At 40.5% G+C, this 14,913-nt stretch overlaps 1 protein-coding gene across 2 annotated transcripts in view; it reads right to left on the bottom strand.

Moving 5' to 3' along the window:
* The window catches only part of LOC119661538 (uncharacterized threonine-rich GPI-anchored glycoprotein PJ4664.02), a 115,096-nt gene extending 100,521 nt beyond the window's left edge, over window positions 1-14,575 (bottom strand). For both annotated transcript variants that reach the window (XM_038070918.1, XM_038070919.1), the window contains exon 1: window positions 13,832-14,575. The gene's annotated coding sequence lies outside the window, so the exon portion shown is untranslated. The remainder of the gene's footprint in view (window positions 1-13,831) is intronic.
* Between the last annotated feature and the right edge of the window lie 338 nt (window positions 14,576-14,913).

Below are 14,913 nucleotides of genomic sequence, written 5' to 3'. Positions count from 1 at the left end.
CTACCTGTGCGGATTTCCAATGACCATTTCGCGTAATCCCATAGATTATCTACCATCTAACAGGTGACCGGACATTGTGTCATACATAACCAGATACAAACTCATTCATATGTATGCCCGCTCTCAAAGCGGTACTTGATTTTAAGTGGAGTAAATAAATACGAAAATTTACAATTTTGCGGATTTTGCGCTTTACTTTCCTCTTGTCATAAAGATGCGTCGTTCTTTTTATATAATGCAGTGAGTATATCTATGGATATGCCTGAATATATCTTGGCGTTAGCACAAGCCACGCCGCACATACATCTACACATATAACGTTCTTATCGGCTGACTAACTCTAAAACCGCTTGCATTAATAATAAATATGGAAATGCATCGACGGGATGAAAACCGAGCTTTAGTGGCGTGTTCAACGTCGCCAAGTTATGTATGATTTGAGTGCACAAGCGTAGTTTCATACGTACATGTGAAAACTTGGCGGTGTTTTTTCTGGTTTTCTCATGTACTGAGCTATGTCTAACCGCGCCGACGGCGATGAGTTTTCCCAGCTGCGTGCAGCATTCCACATCACATCTCTATTATCTCATATCTGCGCATCGATGATAACAATTATGCAAAAATATGAGTGAAGTAACTGTCTTTATAGCTTAAAACACATACTAACAGAAACAATGGATTAACCGGTTGAAGTAAAGAATCTTTCAAAAAAAGTTTTGAACCGAGCCAAATTTTGCGGAGCCAAAAAACTCCAATTTATAACATTACTTTGTGCGGTAAAGAATTTTGTATTTCGGCGTCAGATAATGAATTAGATTAAATTAGATAGAAATATGGTGTGTGCAGTAGAGCAAATGTTGGCTATACAGCCCAGGAATATGTTACTTGTATTCAACAGATATTAGTATTAAAGAGCTAGAATAAACCATATGATTATATCTTAACCAGCACTTAATAAAGCCTATAACGACGAAATCTATGAGCGATACCATGACAATCTGGTTGTAGATAAAATCTGGCTCAATATTGAAATTGAAATTGACGAGGAGCTAGGGATCCAATGTCCATTTAGGCAATACATTCCCAGCAAAACTGGAAAATAGGAAATCAAAACCTTTGTTACAGTTGATGCACAGAGTGCCTACAAAGGAAGCACAATAGTTCCTTGTGCACAAAGCGTGGGACCTTGCTAAAGAAGAACTGCAGCAGAAACGAATGGCGGAACCAATAAAAGGTAGTCGCCAAAACATTGTAATAACTGATTTATATTGATTTGTTGAAATATTATGGCCTGATCACATTAGAAACTTTTAAAATATTATGGCTGAGATTCCTCCAGCTTTTTACTTATGTTGCAAAAGACGCTGGAGCTTAACAATACACAGAGTAATCCCTGTTTGTCGCAAAAGTGGTGGCGATTTGTGAGCTAGCAAGCTAGAAATTTAAATTCTATTACTACTTCAATAGGATCTCGGATAGAGGCTGATTTCGTGGCTGCGATTTTTGGCTATGGAAAACTCGTTAATGATTGGTTGCTGAAACATTCGCACGCTCCTCGGCAACAGTATCGAGGGTCCGCTTCTTGCGTTCTCCAACTCCACCGATATAAGCTAGCCATTCTGAACCTAAGCGAAGTGAGATGGTAGGACTCCGAGAAGTTCTTCTCTCCCTCTTGCGCACTGTTTTTGTATTCTGAACAGCCAAGTAATAGTAGATACAAATCCGATGGCGAGGCTATTTTTAACATGTTCCTGATCGCAGGGTTCCAGTGAAAGTTACGGATTATCACAATTGCACACCGAAGATTTCCGATAAGATAGATAAAAGTAAAGAGTTAAATTGCTTCACCGGGAATCAACAGCGATAGCGAGTGGGTATTGTTGGCGCACTATTACCAACATTGGCGACTATGGTGACTATATAAGTATAGTGACGGTAAAATGATAGCACACCCCGTTTTTCAAGAAACCGTAAAAAATTAAATGAACTCCAGGAGCTGCATAAAGCTCAGATGATCGAACGCAATTCATTCTCCTGACTAACGCACGGAATTTTTCCAGTGTAATGAATGAGTAATAAGATACTAGAGAAAAAGCGTTCTCTAGTTATTCGGAAAAAGGAGGGCAAGTATTTATACATTTGTTCCCAATATTGAAAGGCGACCTCTTACTAATTTTGTGTAGTGAGTTCTTGATAATGGGTAGAGCAAAACAGTCGATTGTCAAGAAATTGAACATTAGAAAAAATAATGCGGCAAAGGAAAACCCATAGCGGAAATTGCTCTGATTGTGTTGTGGGCCTGGAAATTCTAGCAAGAAAAGGTCCTCGGTCTGAACGGAGAATTATTCGATTAGCATGTACATAACTATGCATTAGCATTACGGCAAATCGGAGACGTGGCGGACATCATTATTAAGATTAGAAATGCATGAAAGATTACTGCGTGGGCAAAACATTTTAGGCAGCGTCTTTTATAGAGGAACATAAAATAGATAGAATTACCTTTCTTGGAAGCCAGTTACATTAGAAGAAACAATGGTTTCGTGTAATTTTTATGGACGGCAAAAATTCGATGCCGACCGGACCCTCGGTTTAAGTTATCATTTCCATGGTTCAATATTTCCATTTCAAGCAAGAGACAGCACGGTGGCGGGAGTGTAATGTTTTGCGCTGTTATAGAATACAACGGATAGTCAAAATTTCGGTTTTTAGCTTGAAAATAAATAGCTTAAGGGCATGTGTCAATGCTTCATGTGGAGTTTGACGATAATTTGACAAAAAATGCAGCAGGGAGTGTATAGGTTCGTTCCTTGTTGGAAATATAATTTAGGTCCCAAAATAGCAAACATTCAAAAGTCTTGGCGTTTACCATGTTGTGTGTCAAAATTTTTTTCACCATAATTGGGCATCCAACCACTTATAATGCATTCCATTTTCTAGATAGATTGCAGCAAAGGACAGTAGCTGTGCATTTACAATATTTACCAGCAAAACATTTTTGTCGATTAACCTTAATAAGTCAATTATAATAACTATAACTCCGCCGAAGCCGGTCCCAAGCCCGGTTGTGAAAGGAGGAGGGATGGATAGCTTCAGTCTGAATGGCTGTACGCCACCGCAGCGTCTCAGGGGGTAGGTGAGGAACGTGCAGGAACTTTACAGACTTGCAGATTACTCACTAAGGAAGCTATCTACACACCTGGCAGCTAGGAATAAAATGCACCACCAAAAATGAGAAGAAGGAGAAATTTAAGGTCCGGTACGGATAACCGGCGGGAGTCGTCTGACTTGGTGACTGGGTCGGGCTCTCGTAATGGACAGCACGGCGTCGAAACCGCTAGTCGTGGGGCGGTTCGACGTCTAGGCGCCACGACGACCAGGAGCACAGCTCCGCCTGCTGCAGCTGTTTCGCGACAACCTGTGGCGATCACTTCAGCAGGTTCGCGTAGGAAGCGGATGAAATGGACTGAAGAAATGAACCTCTTCATCATCCGCTCCTACTACGAAATAACGGCGGGGGCGGGTACAACATCTTACCGCCCCTTGTTGCACCAGAGATTCGTCGAGCGTTTCCCGCAATTCGCGCACGTGACTGTGCAGCGAGTCGCAGACCAGTACCGCTTTATTACTCGCAGCGACACAATCCCGGCCACCATCAGGGAACGTGTTCGACTTGAAGTCATCGGGGAAACTGGTGACCGAGAGTCGATGGGGGCCGAGGCGGCGGCATCAACAACATCACGCCGCACTGCAGGCAACAGGTTCAGTACTCGCCGAAGCACTCTTCTCCACCGTCCAGCTGAGGTTTCCGCTGAGGTTCGGGACGAATTCCAAAGAGCGTGTATAGAATTCTCGGATATGGATCCTTTGCATAGACCAGGCATTCCCAGGCTCTATGCATCTCCAGCAACTCCGTGAATTCTATCTCAAATCAATGATGAGATTGCATCTCGACTGTGTGCTGATATGTCGCTGCTGCAACTACAATCACTTGTGTATTGTGGTGCAGTTGCGGCTATCAGATTGCACGGTCAGAAGATTCGCTTTCGTGTTATTGGTTTGAGTGACAAAAGAGATCCACCATGGAAAATTCGTCTGGAACGTCGGCGGGACTCACTAAGGCAGGACATTGCTAGACTGATTCAGATCAGCACTGGCAATGCCAGCCGACGGGTGAGAAACAAAGTGCAGAGGGTTTACCGGAACTATGCCATCCCCTGTGAGACACCCGTTGTTGAAATTCTGGACACACTAAAACAGAAACTTTCTGTCATATGCAGTCGGTTACGGCGGTATGGCGAAAGTTATTCCAGACGTGTCCAGAATGCAACATACGCGAGGAACCAGCGGAGCTTTTTCAGATCTCTCAACGAATCCCAACAGAGCGCCCAGACAATACAGTTCTCGGTGACGGAAGCGAAAGAGTATTGGGGTGGACTTTGGGGGTTACCTGCCCAGCATGCTGAGCATGCTGAGTGGATCACCGCCGAAGGCACCCGCCATGTCAATACACCTGGCATGAATTTCGCGGATGTTACCGAAGAGGAAGTTCGACGAGCCATAAACAGCTCGAAGAACTGGAGGGGCCCAGGTCTGGATCGGGTGCAGAATTTCTGGTATAAGAAATTTACCAGCGTACACAGTCGGTTGGCACGCAGTATAAATGAGGTCATGAGTCGGCCGGAGGAATTTCCACCTTTCCTCACTGCGGGGATTACCTACCTTATCCCTAAGAAGGACACGGTGCAGGACCCCGCAGACACAAGACCGATCACTTGCTTACCAACCCTCTACAAATTCATCACGTCCATTATTAGTGGAAGGATCAATGCGCACCTCGAGACCAACAACATTCTATCCGAGGAGCAGAAGGGCTGCCGAGTTGGGTCAAGGGGTTGCAAAGAGCAACTCATTATCGACTCGGTAGTTGTAGGACAAGCAACTAGAGGCCAAAGAAACCTCTTCAGTTGCTATATCGATTATGCCAAGGCTTTTGATAGCGTTCCGCATACCTGGCTAATCGACATCCTGCATCTGTATCGCATTGATCCGAAACTAATAAAGTTTTTGGCGACAGTCATGGAAGGGTGGCATACCACCTTATCAGTCCGTACATCTGAGGGTGCTAATACCTCAGAGCCCATCCGTATACGGAGGGGCATCTTCCAGGGGGATTCATTGAGTCCTCTTTGGTTTTGTATGGCACTGAACCCCCTTTCATGGCTACTGAATGATGCTAGAGGGCATGGTTTTGCAATAAAATATGGCCTACGTGCTAAGTGCGAACTGACACACTTGATGTACCTAGATGACATCAAGCTGTATGCTGGTACTGACAACCATCTTAGAAGTCTGTTACGAATAATCGACATGTTCAGCCGTGATATTCGGGTGGAGTTTGGATTAGACAAATGTCGAATCCAAGCCATCCGCAAAGGTCATCACGAGCCACATGCCGGACATAGCATTGGTGACCTCCACATCGAAGCTATGACCGAGACAGACTTCTACAAGTACCTAGGAATTCTGCAAGGAACCCATGCTCGAGTTGGTGATCTGCTGTCCGAATTCCTGCGACGTGTAAAGCTGGTGCTGAAATCGCATCTCTCGGGGAAGAATAAAATAAGCGCGTTGAATGTATTCGCTATCCCTTCACTGGCTTATGCATTCGGAATATTGCCGTGGACGAAGACTGACCTGGAAAACGTCCAGCGGCGGATACGGACAACTATGTCCAAATTCCGAATGCATCACCCAAAGTCTGCCGTGTAGCGGATGAACCTGCCTCGTGACATCGGAGGTAGGGGCGTGGTTGACGTGGCGGCACAACATCATCGCCAAGTCGACTCGTTGCGCGCTTACTTTTACAGCAAAGAGCAGGCGAGTCCCTTGCATGCGGCTGTCTGTAAGGCAGACTGTGGACTGACTCCACTTAAGTTGAAGGATCGATCTTTCAATCCTCTGAGTGGGGTGAAGTCGGACCAAGAGCGGATCGAGGAATGGAAGTCGAAGGCAATGCACGGTAAACACGTGAATTGTCTTTGGCAGCTATTTGTCGATTTGCATCTGTCGAACAGATGGCTGTGTGCTGGGGAGCTCTTTGCTGAGACGGAGGGGTTCATGTGTGCCATTCAGGATGGCGTGGTCGCCACCCGAGCTTATAAAAAGCTCATCATGAAAGAACGGGTGGAGAACGACCAGTGCAGAATGTGTGGTTCGGTGTTAGAGACGTTGGACCATCTCATTTCTGGCTGTACTGTTATGGCACCGGTGCAATACATCACCAGGAATAATGCTGTATGTAAGGTTATCCATCAAAACCTTGCATACAAGCATGGGCTGATCACGGGGACATGTCCGGTTTACCGATATGAGCCGCAAGCAGTACTTGATAGTTCTGCTTACAGCATGTATTGGGACCGGCAAGTTCTGACTGATCGCCATACCGCACACAACAAGCCTGACGTACTGTTAGTTGACAAGACGGGTCGCTCCGCGTATATTATTGATGTTGCTATCCCCCATAATAGCAACATTGAACGGAAATACGTGGAGAAGAAGGTGAACTATGAACCATTGGCTCGGGAAATCAAAGAAATTTGGCGTCTCGAGCGGGTGGTTGTGGTTCCCATAATATTGTCAGCTACAGGTATTGTACCTAAATCCCTCACGGCTTCCCTTGATGTCCTGGGACTTTCGCACAGTCTGGTTCAAACCATGCAGAAGTACACCATTCTGCATACGTGCTCGATGTTGCGTTTAGTTTTTAAGTAGGTAGGATCGTCCGAGCCTAAATGCTTGGCACTTAGTGCTAGTATTAGGTAAAATCCGGCATCTGCCGAGATTGTGATAACTCGGAAATAATAATAATCGTTGGCGCAACAATCCATGTTGGATCAGGGCCTTGAAGTGTGTTAGGCCGTAACGGTACACTAGGAGGCAATGTGGTCAGCATTGCGCTCGCCCGAGATTATTACCCTGATTTGACTCAGGTACTCATTCACAGCTGAGTCGACTGGTATCCGACGTCAAATCACGATACAAATTCCACTGCCACCAGTGAGAGTTGAACCGCGACCTTCCGTATAACAGCCTTGCGCTCTAACCACTCAGCTATCCGGATACTAAATATAACTAAATAATTTTAAAATGATCAAAAATGAACATCCAAGATGATTCCGGGGCAGAGTTATTCTACAAACCAGAAAAATGGCAAATTTAAACCCTTCAGCGCACAAGTGTAGCTCAGATGATATACACTTTAACTAGTACTTGTCCCAGCTATTACCGAGGCTTGGCCTAAGGCGTGCCCACTCTGCCTTAAATCTTAAGGCGAGTAACCTATGCTTTTCTTTGGTGAACAATATTGATTTTTAGTAGAGTGCGGAGGGAGTAGAGAGAAAAGCGTTCGCAGTTTAACAAATCGGGAAACCGGAAGCTGCACGTTGAGGTGTTAAAGGTTTTGTGTATTTCTTTTATAAAAAAATTTGAGTGGTTCCATTAGTACCAAGCACGTAATATATGCATACATTATGTGAGAATCTTGAATTTGCACAGAAAGGAGAAATTTGACCTATTATAATTGTGTTAGTAGGATTGTAATTTCCATCTAATTTGGTGTGATAATGTCTTATTTTAAAGCCTATATTGCCTATAGCCAATTTCGTGCTTCTAGAACGAACTTAAGGGGGTTTTGCAGTCAATTACTAAAAATTATAGTAATATATTATTATATAATAATATTCTTATGCAACATGGAATGATCGCCTCAGGTAACACGGTTTCAGATTGAATCTAAACAAAACTGAATTTTTGACGACTGATCCCCATGAAACAGGCACAATCACTGTCAGTGGCAGTGATCTCTCCAGTACTGAGCGATTTAAATATCTCGAGTCAACGCTATCAGCTCATGCATAGCCCATATTGTGATCTGCAACGAATAGATCTGCAAGGAGCAGGATCTCACAGACATTATATAAGATGAAGTTTTACACCTTCCAATGCTGGGCGTTGCGATGCAACCCTCACTGAGGTCAGACTTATTCGCTGTTTTCTCCGCCAACAGTGGGACATCAGCGCACATACTACCAACTCTGTTCTTAGACTATTATGTCTGAAAGTATTGTTCATTGACTTGGGATCTTCTCTGACCTGGATGACGGGCGAGCAACATAAACTTTCACGCACCTTATCATTACTTAACGCAAGGAGTCCTCCTTTATATATCGTGAATGCTGGCAATATAGGCTCCTTCCTAGGCATCAGTCCACTTGGGGTCTTTTAGACCTGTGGTACAAACCAAAATCACACGCACCCACACATACCGTGCTGGGGAAAAAGCGAACACAAACATCTTTTCCAACCGAGAATTGAAACAAAACCTTATTAGAGTCGATATCTGTCTGTTACACCCGATTTACTCGGAAAGGGCTAAACCAATTATCAAGAAATTTGGTGAGAACGTGTGGTGGTCTATTTATTTATGCCCAATATAATTCATATTCATGTCATGTTCTGCGAATTATATAAAGTGAGCATTTCGCATCAGGTAACCGCGTCGGTCAGGCTGCTCCCAGGGCATCGGTGAGGTAGCTTCTGGCGAGTTGATTCTGCCTTGGTACCAAACTATGAAGCCGTCTTCTTACCCATACAATAAAATATTGTCAAAATCTAATAAATTGTACATCAACGGAGCTTTTGCAACCCGAAGGGTAGAGACAGACAGCCGAAAAATTGCTTGATCTAAAAATTAATTCATGTGCTCTTCCGGTTGGATTCAAAGTTTCAAGAATCGCATTTGTACGAATTCATGAAAAAGCAGCAGATGCACACGCAGGTGTCGCTCGGAATTTTTTACTGATGGATGGGTACTATATTAATAACTTTTCACCAAAACCAAACCCTGTGGCGGAGCGCGGTGGTCATGCCATCGAAAAACTTTTGACAGTGGAAATTGTTTTTCGGTGTCAAGTCAATTCGACCAGAGAAGCGAGCCGAAAGAGAGAGGTGAGTGCTCTCTAATAATTATTCAATGAATAATTAAAATTAAATCTTATAAAATCAAAATTAATTAATAATTAAATAATAAATATAATTTGGTAATTTTGTTTACCCCATAACCTATTTGGATACATAACATGATAGTTTTACATTAATTAGGAAGCATGGAGGAGAAATTGACCACTAAATATATTTCTTGTTCTTTTGTGTTTTGTGTGTGAACTTTTGTCACACCCGAATAATAAGCTTTTGCCCATATGTTTAACATTTTTAGTCCAAATTGTATGAAAATTGGTGCACTGGGGCTTTTCAAAATACTGTAAAATATAAAAATATTTTCGGTTGTCAAAACAAGTGGAAATGTTCAAAATTAGCATTTTTTCGGTGGACGTAACTTTTGAAAATTAGTCCAAAAGAGATTAGTCCAAGAGAGAGCAATCGCCATTAAAGATCCTTGCTCATGCCTGAATTAAGACGAATCAGATCTCTCAGTGGTAGCCCTGAATAATCACTAGACAACCACCGTGTGGTGAACTGACGTACGGAGTGTTCATACTAACGCAGAGACCACTAAACCTGGCAAGAAGTATAAATTGCACACACCAATACGCAATTGAACAAAACAATGAGTGAAATACCCAGGGTAGCAGACCAACAGTACTGAAATTCCACCTTCCCAGAAGGTAAGGTAAAAATAGTAAATAAGTGAAAAAAAATCCTCCATAGAAAACCTGAGACTAGGTCATTCCCAGTGAAGTGCGACAGTTCCAATGTAAATGACCCAATAGGGTACCACATAGATGAAAAAGAGCTGTAGAGAGAAATTGGAGCATGCACAGTCAGTCCTGTGAAAATCGATAGAGTAAAACACGCAACAAAAGTGAAACTTAAACTTTTTCCCGGTGATTAATATCCGCGGAATTGATGAGCACCTAAAAGCCAAAAAATTACTATATGATTAAAAAGTACTTAAATAATTTCTCCAAACAACAAACAAAAATGTTTGGAAAGGACACACTGTGTCTGCAGGAAGGCTGAGCATGGAAGAAATCCAATGGCGCACGTACAAACATAAAAACAGCAGGTTTCTCAAGATGATGACTAGGGGCTTCACCTAAAGTGCCAAAAAGGAAAAAAAAAGTTTTAAGATTATGGACGCGGTGAATATACTGAAAAAAAAAGAAATAATTCTAACGAAACACTTATTAAAAAGAGGGGGTTCCCACTGTTCATGCTTCGGTTCGATACGATTGAAGATCCAAACAAAATTCACAACTTAGAAGGAATCTTTCATATCAAGATAGAATAAAAGTATTGAGAAAAGTTAGCGGGCTAAAAGCAAAGTACAAAGGCTGCGAAAGATCCTAAAAGACCAAGGCGACAAACCCTATCTATTCAACAGGAAAATTGTAACTCAGTCCGTGCTCCAAAAATTAAGCTTGATCTCTTTATGAAGCAAGTCGCGGTTTCGATGGATGCTCTAAGTTATACATAAGTGGAACGACACGCCAGGGAAGCTGGCAGTCCGAAAACAATTTACATAAGAGTTCAATGAAAAGCCATGATATTGTTAGATGCACTTGTCAGCTAGTGCATCACTTTTAGAACATACGCCAAATATTATGAGTGGCGAAGTTTCGTATTGGCCCTACCATCTCCGAAAATAATGGAAAAAACAGTCAGCTTTTGTGAAAGAAGGTACTATCAAAATCTTTTATTTTTAGTATTGAGTTCTTTGGCCTAGTAAAAGTAAAATCAGGGTATTGTGGATCAGCCAATATGGAGCTTAAAACTTAGGACATCATGCAACCTTCAAGTACAGCGGCGATATTTAGTTGGGACTTCAAAGCGACCAGAATAGAGAAGTCTACTCTAATGTGCTGTGCTTTAATTTGTTAAAGAACGCTATCTTAGGCATCAAACAACTGTTTGTCATCCAATAGGAAATCAACGCCAAGTGCTCCCTCTTGGCACGAGAATGGCCCCAATCCCCAATCGGTAAATCTGTCTGGTCTGTAGCATTTCGTCAAACTGCAGATTATTACATGGCGCACCTCCTTCAAATATGATGATAAGGAAGGTATTCTAGGAGACAAAATTTCCCGCGATGTGATTCAACACCTTTCCAGTGTGATGCATTGTTGTCTTACAGTTGTAATTGTGTACATAACATTAAAGATGAAGTCCGAATTTGATTAGGTTTTCATTAAAATCTGTTCATTTTTCTTATTGGGCTAATATTTTTCTTCCACTCGATTATGTTCATTTTCTTTGCTTCCTTGCGCCATCTGAATTACGTCGGAATAAATGTTTTGGCTTTTTCATTGTATTGCCCTATATGTGTTTAGATGCGCGCTCTTCAATCTTCATTCTCCTGAAACAATATTGACAATAGTGACATTACACGATATATGTACATGGTGGGGTAGTGGGACACAAAATACAACGACATTTCTTTTTGCTTCAATCTAAGTACGATCATATTATATAGTACCATTTAGTACATTCTTACCACATATTTCAGTACCACAATTTTTTTGTTTTCTACCACATTGGTTACAATGGTTTCTCAACCAGGAGCGAAGTAGAATCGAATCGTATCGGACAACATCACTACTCCCCAGTTATTTGAAAGGTTATCTCTTAAGAAACTTAACTAAATTATTGTTCATCAAGATCTTATTTCAGCTCACCAATTTGGTTTCCGTGAAGGACAAGATCTTCCACACACGAATGAAGTTAAGGAAAAGATACATTTTCAAAAAAAGAGTTGAATGCCACATATGAATGAATAATAGACAGATGTACTGCTTACTGGGGGGGAATTCCTAGCTCACCGTCGACAATGAGCTCTTAATTTGTAATCAGATCTTGAAGGACATATAGCATACCGCTTTGGGGTTGTGCCAAGGAAATAAAATTGGAAGTCGTGCAAACCTTTCAAAGCGAAGACTTCCCCGGCAATATTCGAAATGAGGATCTGCATAGGAACCGACGAATAAAGATGGATGGTGAGGTTAGAACATAGAATTAGGCATTGGCGCTAATTACGTTCACATGAGAATAACAGAGTCCAAAAATTGACAGATATCGCAGGGATGACGAGACGACTGAAAACAGTAAAGGCAAATGATTTGCTATCATAAAGGACAAACTGTCTAAGGATAGCTTTTAAGGAATAGCCGATTGCAAAGCCGACCAAGGTTCTGGAAAGGTGGTTTTAATTGCTAAACACTCTACACTTTCGAGGTTAGTCTTTTGACGATTTTTGCCTCTTAAGAAATATGTGAAGGAAGCACGTGTTACCTTCAAAATCAATATCATATCAAAATCAGTGTTAAACGGATTCTTTTCTGAGTGACATTATGCGAGAAACTTGTCAGCACTGATGAAGGGAACAAGTGGTTCCCGAAATATCGGTGTTTGCAAGATATTCACACGAAAAAGAAACAAGAAGTTTTTATTATTTCAGAGAATTCCTTTTTCTCTTAAGGTTCGTTCGTTTTCAAAATATAGAAAACCAAACAACATTTTTTTTAAAAACTAATTGAAAGTCAGTGATTGCCAAACTTAAAAAACAAATTGTTTAAATTATGGAGTTATATAAAAATAATTATTTGCATTGGAGCTGAAAATAACTGTAGCTAGAAATGACGCTTCGTATACGGCGGGCTCGCTTCCATTTAATCGGAATGGAAACACGTTTATGATCCATTCTGGCAAGAAAAAAATTACTAAAACAAAGCTATTGATTTTACTTATTTCGTTGATTCCTTGATTGAAAAAAAAAAATTTGGAGAAAGTGCTTGGTATGTTACAACCTCGTCTCAAACATAAAAATCAAGTCGTCTACGCGAATTGCACGATTTATAATTTACAATTCTATTCGATTATACTCCGGGGATATACCAATGAATAACACGTTGATGAGTTCTACCTTTGTGAATGAGAGTGATATTTTAAGCAAACACAACAACTTCATGATAACTGTCGGTTTAATGATTAATGAAGAGAATATTCTCCGGATCTTAGAAAAATATATTCATTCCAAGTTCATCAAAAGGATTGTTTATCAGGCGATTGATATAAAAGAAAACACGAGAAAGGAGTAAATAAATCAGAAGTTACACTTCGTCTCTTTGTATATTATTATAATACTCAATAAAAAGAGTAAATAATGTAAAAATATAAAACTGACTCTCGGAATTTCCCTAGAAGTACCTTACACCTTGTCTACATTTTGAATTCCGCAAGTATTTAAACTATTGTCAGCTGAGCTACAATAGCTAAGTACCGTTAATCAGTAAAAAAAATAATTCGGGGTGTCAGAAACTTTCTATTTTCTTTAAGTTTCTAAATATTGGAATAGAACTGTGATAAGTGGTAGTGATTTCTATAGACAATTCAGCTTCAGACCCCTTTAAAGCATTTTCTTTATTACATTTTAAGCTATGTACAGTTGAAATAAATATCCAAAATTTATAAGCTTCAACGGAAGATAAGTTTGAGAAGACGTATTCCGGGTAGAACTAATTAAAGGCAAACGTTTGCCATTTTTTTACGTTGCACTTTTCTAGATTGTTGTAAAATGCGTCTTTATTCAGCTCTTTCTGTTCATCGCGGATATTATATTTGCTGAATGAAGAAAAAAATCTTCTCGAGGCGTTCATCCTGTCCTACATCCGCAGCTATTATTAATACCAACAGAAAATGATAATTTAATGATGATTCCGATAATATACGCTGTTTTTTGCATGAGAATAATAATTGCATTAACTCTGCTGGTAGATAAGCTCATTTTTAGAACAATTTAATGGTAATTACTTACATGCAATGCAACCGCTGCTAACTCGTTCTTTTTCTCTTCTTCCTCAGATCACTTCAAATAAATAGATTGAAACACTTAAGAAGAGGGAAAAATGCGATAGGATTCTTTGAGTTGAGCACACTTTTTGCCTTGGTACGTTTTTGTTTTGTCGTAGTTGCCTTATTTTGTAACTACTTCTAGAACACTTCAATTATCACAAGATGTCTTGTTTTGATCTATTTTTCATTTTCTTGTTATTCTCTTCAACCGGCTTTGTAATTACACTAGTTGGAGTCAACTTGTATTAGATTGTAAAGACACTACTCAAGCACTCTACTCGACGAAGAACACTTAAAAGACAACTTAAGAAGAGTTAAATTCCGAAGATGTAGGAGATTCAAAAATAAATTATGCCAGTGCAAGATCCGTTAATTATTTTTCCGATATTCCTTATTTTCTTTTGGTTGCACAATTTTAAAATATTATTCAATCTTCATTTAATTAACTAGACCCACTCTATTAGGTCGAGTGTTTAATCTTCTCAGAGATATTTGGTACTTAACCATTGGAAGACAGTCTAAGACTGAATCGCGGTAACATTGGAGCCTAATAATCTTCACTAGGTAAAATGTATGTAAAAAATAAGAAAACTGTTAAAGACAAACTCAGCCGAAGCCTTAATCAAAAAAATTACAGCTATAACAGCATGTGTGCACTACACTCTACGATCTACTCTACACCGAATGTACTTCTTCTTTACTCGACTTATGCCGTGGTTTTGTAGTTTCTTTGAGTGCTTCTTCATATCTTATGGATGGTCGCTTCTCCTTCCTCACCTTCTACTTTTTCTTTTGCGTGTTTCTTGCATGCAACATATCTCCAATGGTAGGGAAAAGTATACTATCGTCGGTTGAGTTTGATACTTCTTCTTTGATTGAACTATACGGAGGAAAGATAGAAGATTTCTAAGAACACAGCTTGCTGAAAATATCACGCAGCTTAAATTAAGTTCCTAGATTCTTTTATCTGTTTCAGTCGACTATGCATATATAGTGAAAAATTGTCAAATCGAACTTATAATCTGAGTCTAAATAAGAATAAAC

Source organism: Hermetia illucens, chromosome 1 (assembly GCF_905115235.1).
Source record: "Hermetia illucens chromosome 1, iHerIll2.2.curated.20191125, whole genome shotgun sequence".
NCBI classification, from domain to species: Eukaryota; Metazoa; Arthropoda; class Insecta; order Diptera; family Stratiomyidae; genus Hermetia; species Hermetia illucens.
The sequence above is the reverse complement of the archived record's forward strand: the minus strand, read 5'-3'. Positions and strand labels throughout refer to the sequence as shown.